The 17,558-nt window shown below is 36.5% G+C and overlaps 1 long non-coding RNA gene across 1 annotated transcript; it reads right to left on the bottom strand.

Moving 5' to 3' along the window:
- Positions 1-10,722: 10,722 nt before the first annotated feature.
- LOC127946461 (uncharacterized) lies at positions 10,723-14,026 on the bottom strand. The gene is made up of 3 exons (XR_008151093.1): positions 13,443-14,026; positions 12,569-12,601; positions 10,723-10,926 (listed from the first exon to the last, which is right to left on the bottom strand). It is a non-coding gene; the product is annotated as an uncharacterized LOC127946461 (long non-coding RNA).
- Between the last annotated feature and the right edge of the window lie 3,532 nt (positions 14,027-17,558).

The following is a 17,558-nucleotide window of genomic DNA, read 5'->3' on the forward strand; positions in this document are numbered from 1 at the left end:
TGTTATATTTTATTTAGTACTGTCCTGAGTAAGATATTGTACATAAAAGATATTAACATTTATTCCACAAGACATAATAAATGTTGAAATTATTAAAATAACCCCACTCAAAAGTTTGGGAACCCTTGTTTCCTAATACTGTGTTCTGTTACCTGATGATCCTTGACTGTCTTTCTGTTTTGTGATGGTTGTGCATGAGTCCCTTGTTTGTTCTGAATAGTTAAACTGAGCAGCGTTCTTCAGAAAAATCTTTAAGGTCCTGCAGATTCTTCAGTTTTCCAGCATCTTTGCATATTTGAACCCTTTCAAGCAGTGACTGTATGATTTTGAGATACATCTTTTCAGACTGAGGACATTTGATGGACTCAAACACAACTATTTAAAAAGATTCAAACATTCACTGATGCTCCAGAAGGAAACAAGATGCATTAAGAGCTGGGGTTGAAAACTTTGGAACACGATGAAGATGGCCAAATTTTTCTTATTTTGTTGAAATATATATTTTTTTCCATTTAGTTCTCCCCTTCGTAAGCAACAGAAGATACTTGTATGTTTCCCGGTACACAAATTAAGTACAATTTACCTTGATCTTCAAATTCCAAAAGTTTTCAACCCCAGCTCTTAATGCATCTTGTTTCCTTCTGGAGCATCAGTGAATGTTTGAATCTTTTTAAATAATTGTTTGAGTCTCTCAAATGTCCTCAGTGTGATAAGATGTATCTCAAAATCATAAAGTCACTGCTGGAAAGGGTTCAAATATGCAAAGATGCTGGAAAACTGAAGATTCTGCAGGACTTTAAAGATTTTTCTGAAGATCGCTGCTCAGTTTAACTGTTCAGAACAAACAAGGGACTCATGCACAACCATCACCAAACAGAAAGACAGTCAAGGATTATCAGGTAACAGAACACAGTATTTAGAACCAAGGGTTCCCAAACTTTTGAGTGGGGTTATTTTAATAATTTCAGCAATTTTTTTGTCTTGTGGACTAAATGTTAATATCTTTTATGTACAATATCCTACTCAGGACAGTACTAAATACAAAATAACATGCATTTAGTATGATCTCTCTTATTTTTTGAAAATTACTCATATTTTCACAGATTCTGCAAGGGGTGCCCAAACTTTCGATCCCCACTGTATATATACAAATGTTTTGTGGTCTTGCGTGGTGTCTTGTTTTATGCTTTTGTGTGCTTGTGCTATGTGTCACCTCCAGTCGTGTTCTATCAGACTGAGACTCCCTGCCTGTTGGTTCCCCTAGGCCAAGGGGTGTCAAACTCAATTCCTCGAGGGCTGGAGCACTGCAGAGATTTGTTCCAACCCTGTTCCAAAACCTACCAGATAGTTTTCAAATAAGCATGAAGAACTTGATAAGTTGCGTGAGGTGTGTTTAATTAGGGTTGAATCCACACTCTGCAGAGCTCCGACCCTCCAGGGATTGAGTTTGACACCCCTGCCCTAGGCAGTCTGCAAACCAAGCCTGGTGCTGAGAACCTATGATTGCACGCTCTGCTGTTCTTTGGGTGTGTTCTCTCAACTGTCTACCTCTTTCGTCATAGTTCTCTTCCTGCTGGTTGGAGCTGTCTCAAGGTTGTCCACCCCTGTGCTATGAGATTTGTGTTTTCAATAAATCTTTGATTCACTCATACTGCATTTGGATCCCTTCATGCTGACCAGGAAAGATGGTAGGTGCAATGCAGTAATGTGAAGGAAGATATAACTGGTATGTGACTGCATTAATATGTTGCTGGATAGTGAATGGACATATGTAACTTGCAACAAGCTAGCCAGAGCTAAATGTCCATTGATGAAGCAAGAGTGAATCTGCTCTCCTTATATCGGCCTGGATCTTGTCATGCAAGGTGGATGTGAGCTAAGTCCCAGACCCTCTTGCTATCTCAGAAATAGTGGTCCACAGCTGGAACCTCAGACCACTCATGGGACCATGGAAACAGGGGTGAATGAAAGCTGAGTATGCACTGGAGTGGGGTCAGTCCAGTGGTGGGTTGCCTGGGAGAGTTTTGTGTGTTCTTGGCCCAGGGAAGAAATCAGATCCAGGTATGGTGATGTATGTGGCAGTATGTCCTAAGGAAGAAATCAATCTCTTGAATTGTCCTTTCCATTTGCCTGGTCAGCTGAATGTGGGATCCTGATGTTAAACTTACTGACAATGTGCATGAAAAAAGACTTGTCAGGATTCACTGGAAATAGCAGGACCCAGGTGCAGAGATAAGTGGTGGTAGACAACACAACAAGACCCAACAAGAACAAAACACTCAAATATCAAATAAGAACAAGACAGGGCAAAAAATAAAATTGTGCTAATGAAAAACAAAACCTACATATCTAAGAGAAAATAGCAAACAAACTAGTTTGAGCACATGGCATTGTCTCTGTTTATGTTGGCCATGTGCTTAAACACAAAACAAACATGAAAAAATAAAACAAAAACAGGGCAAACAGAGCTGCAAGGACAGAGCCCTGACTGGACTTCCAAACCCATTGTCTCAAAGGTGGTGGAACATCTTTTCACAGGAACCAGAAGGCAAGTCAATAGAGCAAGGCTGGTGGAGTAAATGTTAAAGTGAGACACCTGTGCCACTAGCCGGTCTCAGGTCCCACAGAGGAGCTCCGGAAGAATAAAAGGAGGAGTGATGACAGTGAAGAAAGAGAGAGGACACCGGAAGAGCATCAAGATCTGCAAAAGGTGAATTTGAACTGTAGTCCACGCATCATGCTCTCTACGTTGTGTGCCACTACAGATGCTCACTAATACCTTCCAAAGATATAAAATGTACATTACATGAGTGTGCTTATTCTCAGCATTTTATTTAGACTTTTTTTCTCATAATTTAATGAGTTTATTCTTAACATTTTATTTAGACTTTTTTCTCTAAATGCAGCATTTTTTTTTTCTCAAAACACAAAAACAAATTTCCAGTAATTTAATTTTTTTTGAGTTTATTCTCAACATTTTATATAGACTTTTTTTTAACTGCTCTCTTCACTGCTTCACTTTTTCTTGAAACACAACGACTTTAGTAATTTAATGAGCTTATTCTCAACATTTTATTAATTTTATTTAAAATGTAAAAAATTTACCTCACATCATAATGACTTTAATCCCGGGATGGTATTTATTTATTTATTTTTGTTACTATTGCTTGGCCCTAATCCTCTTCCATTATGGAACCTTATTTTAAAAAAAATAAAAAAGGTTCTATTTAGCACTAAAATATTTCTGCTATTGTTACAAACTGAAAAGCACTATCTGGTACTGTTTAGAACCATTTTTACTTAAGAGTGAAAGATCTGTAAGTAATAATTGGTCCTTTCGAAATTATTTCCCCATCCCTGGCCTGATCTGTTTTGATATCTGTAATAGGTGTATCTAAACCCGTTTGTGCTTTAAGAAAATTGCCAACACGTCATGCATCCCTCCGTAAAAACCCTAAAAAGATGAACAAGTGTCTATTTGTCAGTAGTACGGCAGAGGACCAAATTAAAAAGAGGCTTTTTCACAGAGCTTAGCTCTCATGAAGACCGTTTGACTGTTTGATGACACATTTCCTAATGAATTGCTTCAGTTGCTTGATTCTGTTCAACAGAGTTCATCTGTTTTAGGACTGTCACAATCACACAGAGCTACATTTAGCGAAATAGCCATGAACGTATATATATATATATCTTTCTATCATCAGTCATCCAGTTTGTGAAAGACTGTGCCCAGACTATGAAATAATCTATTAAACTACTTAGCTATATATGCACACATAATTATATATCTATTTTATCTAAATATATATTTTCCAAATGCTTGTCCTATGCTTTATATTATATTATATTATATTATATTATATTATATTATATTATATTATATTATATTATATTTATGTCTGCCAAACAATACAATTTTTGAGTGAGAAATCACCCCCAAAAGATTATATATTAAGTCATATCAGATATGTATTTTGATTTAGGATTTAGACATTATAGAAAATGCCGATCCATGTGTGAGATGATAATCTAAAATGTAATAAATAAATACATATAATATAATAAATTAAACATTACCTTGTCATAGTATTTTATAATTTATACAGATAACTGTTATATGTGACCATTGACCAAAATAAATACATATAATAAATTAAACATTACCTTGTCATAGTATTTTATAATTTATACAGATAACTGTTATATGTGACCATTGACCAAAAAAAACAGTCTTATGCTGTGTTCACACCAAACGCGAATAGAGCGTCAAATTCGCGTCTACCGCGCCTAGTTTGCCGCTTGACCATTTTGAGATCATTCGCTTCATTCGCGCGAGTAATTCGCTTCATTCGCGCGTGAAATTAACTTCACCACAGACGCGAATTCGCGTCATGGGGGGGCTTCTGCCAGCGGAGTTCACGCAGCATTTTCAACCGCCATTTTTGTTCGGATAATTTTCAAAATATTACTGTTATTGTGTCATGAAATGTAGTTTTAAAAGTATTTCAGGCGAGAATGTAGTTGTTTTAAACTCAAATATGCGGTTTATTTATAATGACAGCGTCTATTTAAAAAATGTGTTTCGCCGATCTCGGAGATGAGCTCCATGCGATCAGCGGGAGCTCCGTCATCATGTATCCGCCGAGAGTAGCCTTACCTCGGCTAGATCTTCTGACATTTGCCGCTGGCTCTGATGTGTCTTTAGTGGTTCAAGATAAAATATAATTCGTTTGGGGTAAAATGAAACGTTTCTTATCTTTGGCCTATTTTCAATTTATCTATTAATATGTTTTATATATATATAGGTCATTTTTATTCCTGTCTCTATAGAAATATGAACTTTTGTCATATAGCTCCGGTTGACTGCTCACTGACAACATCTGTCGTTCCTCCTTGTTGAATGAGTGGAGAAGGGTATTCCTGCACAACCGGAGGCTGCAGGAACATACTGTTGAATGAGTGACTCCTAGCAGGCTCCTGATTGGTTAACGCGGCGCGAATTGACGCCAAAGTTCAAATTTTTCAACTCGGGCGGCAGACGCGAATTCGCGTCAAACGCTAAATGCACAAAAAGCACCATTCGCGCTTAACGCGCGTTTCGCGCGAAGCGCTCTATTCGCGCGTCAATTCGCGTCATTCGCGCGAACTAGACGCGCGAATGAGGCGAATTCGCGTCTTCCGCGCCGCGCTTAACGCCCCATTCGCGCCGCGAGACCTCCAGACGCGCGTAAACGCGCCTTTGCATTGACTTAACATTGAAATCATTCGCGCCAGACGCTCTATTCGCGTTTGGTGTGAACACAGCATTAAGTCACTGACCCATACAATGTATTTTTGGCTATTGCTACAAATATTTTGGCTATCTGTAGCAATAGCAAAAAATACATTGTATGATACAAAATAATAGATTTTCCTTTTATGCCAAAATCATTAGGATAGATTATGTTTCATGAAGATATTTTGTAAATTTCCTCCTGTAATATGCATCATTAAGAACTTTTTTTTACACCCTCAGATTCCAGATTTTCAAATAGTTGCATCTCTGCCAATATTGTCCTATCCTAACAAACCATACATCAATGGAAAGCCTATTTATTCAGCTTTCAGATGGTGTATGGATCTCAATTTTGAAGACTAGTTTTATGCCATTAAAATAAATATAATAACCATATTAGAATAATATATTACCTTATTTTTTACTAATATTAGCGATTTATCATTAACATATCATTGGTTGAGGTTTTGGATAATTTTTTTCATTGCCCAGCAATTGGGTTAGACACAACAAACCAATATCTGGGTAGTTTTTGTGTTATGCAGTTCCTGGGTCAAACATAACCCAGCAGTTGAGTTACTTACCGGGGGGATTTTGTATCCTCTTCAGGAGAGGATTTTCTCTTGAAAATTACAGTTTTAAAAAGCTGAAGTGTGCCATTTTTTAGACATTAGTCATTGATACTTTGTGACTCTTTTTTTTAGAAACTCTTTTTCCTGTTTGTTGTTGACGGCTGTACTGCGTTTGAGCTCCGTCACTATCTTCTTTTCATTGACTATTTTTAACTTAAAAATAAATTTTATACATCATCGTTTCCGTTTATATAACGCATGAATATATCCTCTATTGTATTCTACAACAAAAACAATCAGAGCGCCTCGCTATCACTAGTTTTATTTTGATCTCCCGGGTCTGCTATTAGCTTTTAGCCAGTTAGCATCAGCAAGCGTGGTTGCTGCTAACTGCGCTTACATTGCTAATACTCTATTCACACACATTTCCACTGCTGTACTCACTGTTACTTGCTTTAATGGCGGATGAATGTCTCCACTCTGTGCAGCTCGAGCTCGAGGCCGTGGGGAAGCAGATTCGCGACCTGGAGGTAAGGCAGGCCCAGCTGAGAGAGCGGAGAGCCGCGCTGGAATCATCCCGGGCTGACGCTCACAAGTCCGGGGTAAGTATACAGCGTGCTGTTAACAGTCCCACCACGTCTACTCCGTGTGTTTCTCTGCGCAGGCCCGGTGCACCCAGGACGCGATCTTCCCAGATGTCCTTCACTGCGACACCGGGACACCACGGACCCTGGGTGCATCCACAGCGGAGGACGCGAGCTGGGTCCCGGGTGACGACTTCTCCCCCTCCTGCCTTCGAGATCTCCATCCAGAACCGCTTCGCTCCCCTCCGTGAGACAGGACGCGACCCTGTGATCATCGGAGACTCCATCGTCCGACACGTAAGTGCTACGTTAGCTGAAGGTAAAGTGCACACTCATTGTTTGCCTGGTGCTCGTGTTCTCGATGTTTCTGCGCAGATACCCGCGATCCTGAAGGACGACGAGAGCCCCAGAGCAGTCGTGCTTCACTCCGGGGTTAACGACACCACGCTGCGGCAGACGGAGATGCTGAAGAGGGACTTCAGGAGCCTGATCGAGACGGTTCGCAGCACGACGCCCGCGGCGACGATCATCGTGTCAGGACCACTGCCCACGTATGGACGAGGACACGAAAGGTTCAGTAGACTTTTTGCTTTAAATGAATGGTTGTTGTCATGGTGTAAAGAACAGAAACTGCTATTTGTTAATAACTGGAATCTTTTCTGGGAGCGTCCTAGACTGTTTCGCACTGATGGATTACACCCCAGCAGAATTGGTGCGGAGCTTCTCTCTGACAACATCTCCAGGACACTTCGCTCCATGTGACTAGTAAGACAATTCTCAAATAACAATTATGATGAGTTTTGTTCCACCCGCTTAAATGCTAAAAGTACTTGCGCTGTAAAACCTATTAAGACTGTGTCTGTTCCCCGAATAGTGAGGTTAAAATATAAATATAATGTAGGATTCAGAAAAAATCTTAAAGTAATTAAACCAGAAAAATGTAAAGTAAATGAACAAAAACTATTTTTAAAGTTTGGGCTCATAAATATTAGATCACTCACACCAAAAGCAGTTATTGTAAATTAAATGATTACAGATAATAGTTTTGATTTACTCTGCTTGACTGAAACCTGGCTAAAACTAAATGATTATTTTGGTCTAAATGAGTCTACTCCACCAAACTACTGTTATAAGCATGAGCCCCGTCAGACTGGTCGTGGCGGGGGTGTTGCAACATTATATAGTGATATTCTCAATGTTACCCAGAAAACAGGATACAGGTTTAACTCTTTTGAAATACTTCTGCTAAATGTTACTCTGTCAGACATGCAAAAGAAATCTAATGTATCTCTTGCTCTGACTACTGTGTAAAGACCACCAGGGCCATATACAGAATTCCTAAAAGAATTTGCAGATTTCCTCTCAGACCTTTTAGTTACAGTTGATAAGGCGCTAATCATGGGAGATTTTAATATTCACGTTGATAATGCAAATGATACATTAGGACTTGCGTTTACTGACCTAATAAACTCCTTTGGAGTCAAGCAAAATGTCACCGGGCCCACTCATCGTTTTAATCATACACTAGATTTAATTATATCGCATGGAATCGATCTTACTGCTATAGATATTGTACCTCAAAGTGATGATATTACAGACCATTTCCTTGCATCGTGCATGCTGCGTATAACTGATATTAACTATATGTCGCAGCGATACCGTCTGGGCAGAACTATTGTTCTTTACAACCATAGGACAGGAAGAGCTAAATAAACGTATCACTGTTTATCACTTAGATCCTGTACCCACTAAATTACTGAAAGAGCTGTTACCTGTAGGCGAAGAACCGCTTCTCAATATCATAAACTCGTCGTTATCTTTAGGACACGTCCCAAAACCATTCAAGCTGGCGGTTATCAAGCCTCTTATTAAGAAACCAAAACTAGATCCTAGTGTACTGGCAAATTATAGGCCTATTTCAAATCTTCCATTTACGTCTAAAATTTTAGAAAAAGTTGTGTCTGCTCAATTGAGCACCTTCCTACATAAAAATGATCTGTATGAAGAATTTCAGGATGTCAGGTTTTAGGCCCCACCATAGCACAGAAACTGCACTTGTTAAAATTACAAATGACCTGCTCCTTGCGTCAGACCAAGGCTGCATCTCATTTCTAGTCTTACTTGATCTTAGTGCTGCGTTCGACACCATAGATCATGACATACTCATAGATCGATTACAAAACTATACAGGTATTCAAGGGCAGGCTCTAAGATGGTTTAGATCCTACCTGTCCGATCGCTACCATTTTGTTTACTTAAATGGGGAGTCATCTCATTTATCATCAGTAAAATATGGAGTGCCACAAGGATCCGTCCTAGGTCCCCTTCTATTTTCAATATACATGTTGCCCCTTGGTAATATTATTAGAAAATACGGAATTAGCTTCCACTGTTATGCTGATGATACTCAGCTATATATCTCAACGAGACCAGATGAAACTTCCCAATTATCTAAGCTAACAGAGTGTGTTAAAAATGTAAAAGATTGGATGACAAATAATTTTCTCCAATTAAATTCAGATAAGACAGAGATACTAATTATTGGACCAAAAAACACTACACAGAATCTTGTAGATTACAATCTGCAACTAGACGGATGTACTGTTACTTCCTCTACAGTCAGAAATCTGGGTGTTATATTAGACAGCAATTTGTCTTTTGAAAATCATATTTCCAATGTTACAAAAACTGCATTCTTCCATCTTAGAAACATTGCCAAGCTACGAAACATGTTATCTGTTTCTGATGCAGAAAAGCTAGTTCATGCATTCATGACCTCTAGACTGGACTATTGTAATGCACTTCTAGGTGGTTGTCCTGCTTCGTCAATAAACAAGCTACAGGTCGTCCAAAATGCAGAAGCTAGAGTCCTTACGAGGTCAAGAAAATATGATCATATTACCCCAATTTTACAGTCTCTGCACTGGCTACCTATTAAGTTCCGTATCAGTTACAAATTATCATTACTTACCTATAAGGCCCTTAATGGTTTAGCTCCTGCGTACCTAACTAGCCTTCTACCACGTTACAACCCATCACACACCCTAAGGTCACAAAACACTGGACTTTTGGTCATTTCTAGGATAGCAAAGTCCACTAAAGGAGGTAGAGCTTTCTCACATTTGGCTCCCAAACTCTGGAATAGCCTTCCTGATAATGTTCGGGGTTCACTCTCTCTGTTTAAATCTAGATTAAAAACATCTCTTTCGCCAAGCATTCGAATAATGTATCTTTTAAATTGTGAGTGTAGTTGCATCTGATCAAAAGTGCTTTTTTATTCATTAGCTTGGGTTAAACTAATTTTACTTTGTTGGATCAGCAGCTATGCTAATGATGTCTGTATTTTGTTTCTATGTTTCGCCACGGGATTTACATCCCGTGGTAACTAGGATTTACACAAGCTCCAGTCTGGATCCAGAACAGATCCAGAAGAGATGATGCTGACCCTCAGAGGACCTCAGATGATGCTAACCCTGAATCAACAAACAGAACTAACAATTATTGCTAAATGTGTGACTGAATCATATAATAACTTAATTAATAATATTGATAGTTCTTCGTCTAGCTGACTACGTCTTGTATTATTATTTTTATTTTTTCTAAAATCCTGTCAAATGTGCACAAACTACTAGCTACTACTAAATATTGTAGAAACATAATTTTCTGTAAAGTTGCTTTGTAACGATTTGTTTTGTAAAAAGCGCTATACAAATAAACTTGAATTGAGAGAGCAGTTCTAACCCAGCAAGCAATTTTGCGTCTAATAGACGTCTAATAGCCGTCTAAACACAGCCGAGACGTCTAGGCTAAATCGAGGCTAATTTTGGGCTGTCAGTGAAAATCTAATAGACGTCTAAACATACCCCAAGAATAGACAGCTATTAAATGACTACATATATACGTCTAATAGACGTCTAACCATAGCCCAAGAATAGACAATCAAGACAGCTATTGAACGACTATATTTATACGTCCAATAGACGTCTAAACATAGCCCAAGAATAGACTAGTCATCAATTAGACCGCTAAACAACTACATACGTCTAATAGACAGGCAATATGGGTCTAGGCTAAAACAAGGCTGATTTTGGGCTGTCAGTGAAAATCTAATAGACGTCTAACCATAGCCCAAGAATAGACTAGTCATCAATTACACTACATATACATGTAATAGACAACAAAAAGAGGCATAAGGATTCTTTTCACTCAAATAACAGGTTCTCATAAATTAAAATCCATCCAAACTAATTGAATATAAAGGGATTTATTTTGAACAATTATATAGACAACAACAACTTGGACAACATTCAAACATAAAAATGAACAAATAAAACATTGGAAAAATATGTAAAACAATTAATTTTTAAGAATTAACTGTTTACTTTAGATCCATAACCCCCACCCCCTGCCCTCCCTGGTGCTTGTTTGAAATGATTAGAAATAGCATTTTTTATTTCACATTCCATAGCTGATGGAAAGCTGGTCATCACTGCGTCTGCCAAATGAGAAAAAGGAAAGAATTATTGCTCAAAAAAAACATTGTTGACAATCCTTTTTAACTAATTAGTCAATCACTTTTGCTAGGATGATTTAATAGATAGAGTTAACAGAATATAGATTGAGACTATATAATTTATATCAATATAGACAATTTATATCAATATTATAATTAATATCAATAATTGAACATTTTTGCTCGCGTAATGGTGATGCAATACGGCGTGTAACGATACGCGTATTGAACAATTCTGTACAAGGCATATATATATATATATATATATATATATATATATATATATATATACACACACACATATATATATATATATATATATATATATATATATATATATATATATATATATATATATATATATATACACATATATATGCTATATAGACACACACATACACACATATACATATATATCTGAAATTTTCTTCTCGAATGTTAATTTTTATCAAGCTCATATATGCAAGTTCTGTAATTTCACTTAAATGGCAATGAAAATGACCTATTAATTTTCAGCGAGAGCATTAACTCGATCTCTCAAGCGACGCCATTCTCTTAGATATTTGGGATCCATAACTTCTGAATATGGAAATAAAATTAACATTATAATTGATTATGTAACACTGTTATCCCAAGACATGTCTGACTACTACCATAATGTGTTTTGAAACTGAAATACAGTATTTTTTTTAATTATCATTCTAATGAAGGTGAAAACAGATTTTATTTTCATTTCTACTTTACTTCTTCCCTCAAGTTTAAAGGGATAGTTCACTTGAAATTAAATTTTGGTATGTTTTAGCTTACCTTAAGGACGTCCAAGATGTAGGTGTCTTTGTTTCCGCAGTAGTTTAAATTTTTTAGGTCAAACTATTCTTGTCTGTCAGTCTTATAATGCAGGTCTATGGTCACCACCTAAAAAGGCCATGCACAGATAAGTCCAAATTAAACAATTCCCCATCGTAAGTACACATTGATGAACTAAGACACGAAACGAGCAGTCTGTGTGAGAAAATGAACAGTATTTATATCGTTTTTACCTCTTGTACACAGCCACGTCCAAGTGATATGAGGGCTCGCGTGCTTCCAGGTGTGTGATGCGTCCGCGTTCTGGCTTAATTTGCGCAAGCGCCGCACTTAGACTAAGCCAGCGCAGAATGCGCACACACCGAAGCACGCGCGCCCTCAGATCACTTCGACGTGGCTGTGTTATAAGAGGTAAAACGATATAAATACTGTTCGTTTTCTGACACAAACCGCTCGTTTCGTGTCTTAGGCTATCAGTGTGTATGGTGGGGAATTGTTTAATTTGGACTTCTCTGTGCATGCTCTTTCAGGTGGTGACCATATAGACCTGCATTATATGACTGACAGACAAGAACAGTTTGACCTAAAAATATAAAAATTGAAACTACTGCGGAAACAAAGACACCTACATCTTGGATGCCCATAAGGTAAGCAAAAGCATATCAAAATTTAATTTCAAAGTGAACTATCATTATAAATCATTCTTTATCACTTACTCATTTAACTCTAATAAACATAAAAAATACTTATAGGCGTAGTTCACTTAAAAAAAAAAAAAAAATAAATAAAAAACAACAACATGTAATCATTTACTCACTTTCACTTGGTTCCAAACCTGTATGGCTTTCTTCTGTTGAACACACACAAAAAAATATATTTTGATGAATGTTGGTAACAAGACATTTAATGGTAGTCACTGACAAGTGTTCTGTATATTCAATTGCTGTACTTTGTTGACTGATTGCAGGATAATTTCCAATAAACAGTGTCTTTAAATCAAATAAAGTGGATTACATCACTCCAGTTCTGAGGTTTTTACACTGGCTATCTGTCTGTCAAAAAATTCATATCCAAAAACTACAGTTGGTTATTAAATTAACATTTTAAGGCCAAAGTAAATTTCTAATCTTCTGATGCACTATGAACCATCCAGAGCAGACCTCTCAGGACATCTGGGACAGTAGCCAGCTACTTTTATATCTCCAAAGTCAAAACAAAACATGGAGAAGCAGCATTCAAATTTATATCTGAAACAAATTCACTGAAAACTGAATGTATGCTGCATATTTTAATTATTTACAAACAAGTTTAAAGACTTTATGTTTGCCACTACCTTTTATTAAATGGAGAGGATTTTTTTTTTTTTAATTTCTTTTCATGTTGCACTATGCTGCTGTTAAATTTTATGTAAAGTACTTACAGAATTTGCTTTAAATCAACTCTAATTTAAATACAAATAAATACTGGTATCTTTATAATAATAAAAAAATAGTAATGATAAGTTTCATAGTTTCATGCTTACCACATTCATTGAATTTAGATACATTTGCAATAACACGTGCAGGTAACTTTAACTTTTTGGAGAAAAGTAGTACTCTGCAATGTTAATGTTAAAATGTCACGGTTTCTACACATTATAACAGCTAACTAATTTAAACAATAAACATATCAAAAATAACACGCATACTTACAAGATCGAAGTAGAAATGTGAAGGTTTTCACTCAGACTGTTGCTCACCCGTTGCTCTCCGACAGCTGCCTCGTGTAAAATAAAATGGCGGAAATGTTTATCGCGAGATTTGGCTTAAGTGATCTAGTCACGCAATGGCATTAGTTCCAGTAGACATGTCTCAGTAGTGTTTCAATTGTGCCATCTAGCGGTTGGGAAATGCAATTGCATTTGATTAGATATTTTTATCGTAGATTGTGTATGAATGTTTGACAGAAAATATATATTAAGCTGTGTAAGCGAAAACATTTCAAAGACTAATATTCTAGGTCGCTGGTCTATATCTGAGCCCAGATTGCAATAATTTCGCCAGGTGGGCTAAAGCAGACCGCATATAGCCCGTCCAATTCGGAGCTAAATCGTGATCTACCATGCCGTGAAATGACGTATTGAACCTTGATATCATACCAATGCGAACATGATTGAATATTAACCATTTCATGCACTGCCTGGCAAAAAAATACAATTAATCAGTTTTGACAAAAAGTGGGCTACAATAGCCGGGTCTGAATACGAGCTAAATCGTGGCTACGCACAGCCTACACATATAACATAAATAAAATATACATAAACTATAACATAAACATAAATAAAGTAAACCAAACAACTTGTAATCACGTTAGACTCTGCGTACATGATGGAATATCATACATCTCACAAGTTATTTTGCAAAAAAAATACATTTATCCAGATTAAATGTTATTTGGGCTAAAAGTGGGTTACACATAGCCGGACTATATCTGGTCTATATTTAACCCAGACGTTGAAATGACGGCTATTGCTTGCTGGGAACCGCCATCAAATTGATGCATTTCTTTGGTGTACATTTTATTTTTTTCTATAAAATCATAACAATCCTGTATATTGTTAAATTTCGCGCAGAGCAACATACAGGCATGAGGTGTGATTTACCTAAACAAATGTTTCATCAGTCTTTTTATATCATGGAAAAGCCTGATGCTTTAATTAAAATAAACAATTTTATTCATAAATGTTTAAATCAACCAATTATGCTGTGCAATTTGCTGGGTAAAATTAACCCAAGTGTTTTGTCTTATATTTACCTAGCACTTCAGTGTATTTTAAATTTCAGTGTATTTATATATTTTAAACATAGAAGCATCTCATAGAAGCATATATGATATGCCTTTTGGGTGGGGTCCCCCAAGGCTCTATTTTGTCCCCTTTATTGTTTTCTCTATATATGCTTCCTTTAGGCTCTATTTTTGTACAGCATTTAAAGCATTGCTATGCAGATGATACCCAACTTTACTTGATTGTTTTTTTATATATACATGTTTTTATAAGACTTTTTAGAACATTGTATAGCACATTGGTCAACTATGGTTGTTCTTATTTTTGCTTTTTAAATAAACTGAGACTAAGGCCCTGTCCACACGAACGCGGTTATTTTTAAAACCGCAGCTTTTTCTACATGGTTTGGCCGTTCGTCCACATGCAAACGCAGCGCCAGGTCACTGAAATTGAAAATTCTTTAAAACACCTGCCAGGGTGAAGATTTTTTAAAACTCTGGTTACAGTGTCATTGTGTAAAATAGCATAACCGACCGTATTATTGGCGTTTTTGCCTTGAGCCAGCGATGTTATCTCCACCCTACTGGAATTTTTTTTAGGCTTCTGATTGGCCAATATGGCTTTACAGTTGAGAAAATTATATCGCCACCTGTTGGCTTGGCATGCTCTTGACAGTGCATCATAGCATGTGTTTGTGTTTTCATGTGGACAGAGTTTCTTTTTAAAAATGAAAGAAGGAAAAACTCTGTTTATAAAAATACCCCTGTGTACATGTGGACATGGCCTAACCCCTCAGGTTAAAAATAACCCAAATTGGGTTGTTTTTAAGATAGTGTTTTTTAGAATGTAAAAATGACATTTTTAAAGACCAAGGAGAGGGAGTGGTTATGGTAAAACCTCCAAACATTTGTTATCTCTGAAAACCCCTGAATGTGCTCTTTCCAAGACTTAAAACTGTGACATGTAAGGAGGAGGGAAATTGACTAAAATATAATGTTCTTTAAAGAGGACAAAACCCCATAGATGTGAATCAGGAGAATATGTAAGAAAACAGCATATACCTTTGGACTGTTCAAATTGATTCCACTGGATGAATCATACTGTGGTGTTAACTCCTCTATTTTTTTCATAAAACATACATAGACTGATGCTTAAAGCAATAAATCTTTGAAGAAAAGTTGATCATTGCATATGTGTATGTGTTCCTTTCTTCCCTCAGTTGTGCTTTGTTTGGTGAGGTGGACTGAGAACTGGCACACTGAAGGACAAGGGGCGTCTTAGATTCATTAACTTTTTTTAACAATGATGAAAGGCAAAATTTGTCCAAATCTGTTACAAAAAAATAAACAAACTGGGTGATCTGAGGGTGAGAATATTTTCAGCAAATCTTCATTTTTGTGTGAACTATTCCTTTAAATAAATAAATTGTCTACTTGGCATATGGGTTTTAAACAGTATATCTTAACTATTTCCATATATATGATTTACATTAATATTTTATTGCTAAATGTTTACACTGAAAAATAGGTAATTCATATAATGCAATAATGCATACAAGTGCTTTCCATGGTGCTTGTTATTGTTGAAGGGCAGATCCCAACATTGTTTTGGCTTTTCGGTGTCCATCCTTTTATTTTGCAGGTGTTGTTTGTCCTTGTCTAAGAGGATAAGGTTGTGCGGGTAGCATACAAACTGAGCAGCAAGGCTAGAGGTTTCAAAAGCACTCTGAACATTATTCTGATGTAAATAGTGTAACTAACAACCTTACCTTCAACTCACCTGGGAGAATAATCAGCCCTTACATGAGGCTCTTTTAAAGGGAGCCCCCACCCACAGATTTTGTGTCCATTGGTGGAAAGGGCTTCCTTTGAGTACATGGATCATTGGATATGGTCTATTTGACCTCTGTAGTCTGAAGTTGAAGCTCATTTACATTTGGAGGGGTTACACTGTGGATGCAGAAGATCTGGGTTTGTACTCTTCCAAAATTCCCCCTTTAAAACCAGAAAAACAAAAGTAGCAAACGTGTGCATAAGCACAAATTTAATATTTTTCTGAAATTGTATTAGTCTGAGAACGTTTACCTGTTTCTCGAAAATACTACCTATCAGTTTGGAAATCTGCGAATGCTTACCTGCATCTTATCCTGGGAATACTTGTGCTGTAGTACATTTTGGATACTCATCTTGCCCCAGTTTTGCTTTCTGTTATAATTTGCCTGTTACTTTCAATAAAACTCCTGCGACTGGATTCTAACCATCCTGAGTACCATAACAATCACGAAGGCAATAGGCAGTATTAATTAATTAAAAAGTATCAAATTATTTGTTCTTGAAACAATTTTTCTTTAAATGTACCTACGTATAACTGTCATATCTTCAAACATATCTCAAATTATTGAGATTTGAATTGGAATGGAAAACAGGATGGAGAATTGCAAAGTGAATTTAATTATAAGAAAGTAGAACTGTAGTCGAATGGCTAAATGTTTTTTTCTAAACACTCAGCATATGGAGTTTTTCCACAAACAGTGGATGTCATTAACAACTGAAATGCCATCAAAATTGTATTCAATTTAAACGCAAATTTAAGGAGCTGGAGTTCTTATATGATATACACTTAATTCCCCAGACTGTTCTAAATTACTCCAAAATAAAGCTATTGTAAAACAATATGTTTGTGGCAAAATAACAATCTGATTGCAGTCTTAATTGTTTTGACAGTATAAATTAGATTAGAGAAATGTGTCTAACCAAACAGTAATACATTATATTATATTATATTATATTATATTATATTATATTATATTATATTATATTATATTATATTATATTATATTATATTATATATATCTTGCATGCTATGAATTGTATTTAAAAAAAAATTATTTACAACATTCTGGTCCTATGACCTTCATCAGGCAACACATAATCAATTCCCACACATGATGATGTCATCAAAAATGTAGCTGGGCCATGTACCTGCTAATTACACAAAAGTGTGTACATACAACATCTCTGTCTTTGTCTCTCTTTCTCATAAG

Source organism: Carassius gibelio, chromosome A24 (genome assembly GCF_023724105.1).
Source record: "Carassius gibelio isolate Cgi1373 ecotype wild population from Czech Republic chromosome A24, carGib1.2-hapl.c, whole genome shotgun sequence".
Classification (NCBI taxonomy): Eukaryota; Metazoa; Chordata; class Actinopteri; order Cypriniformes; family Cyprinidae; genus Carassius; species Carassius gibelio.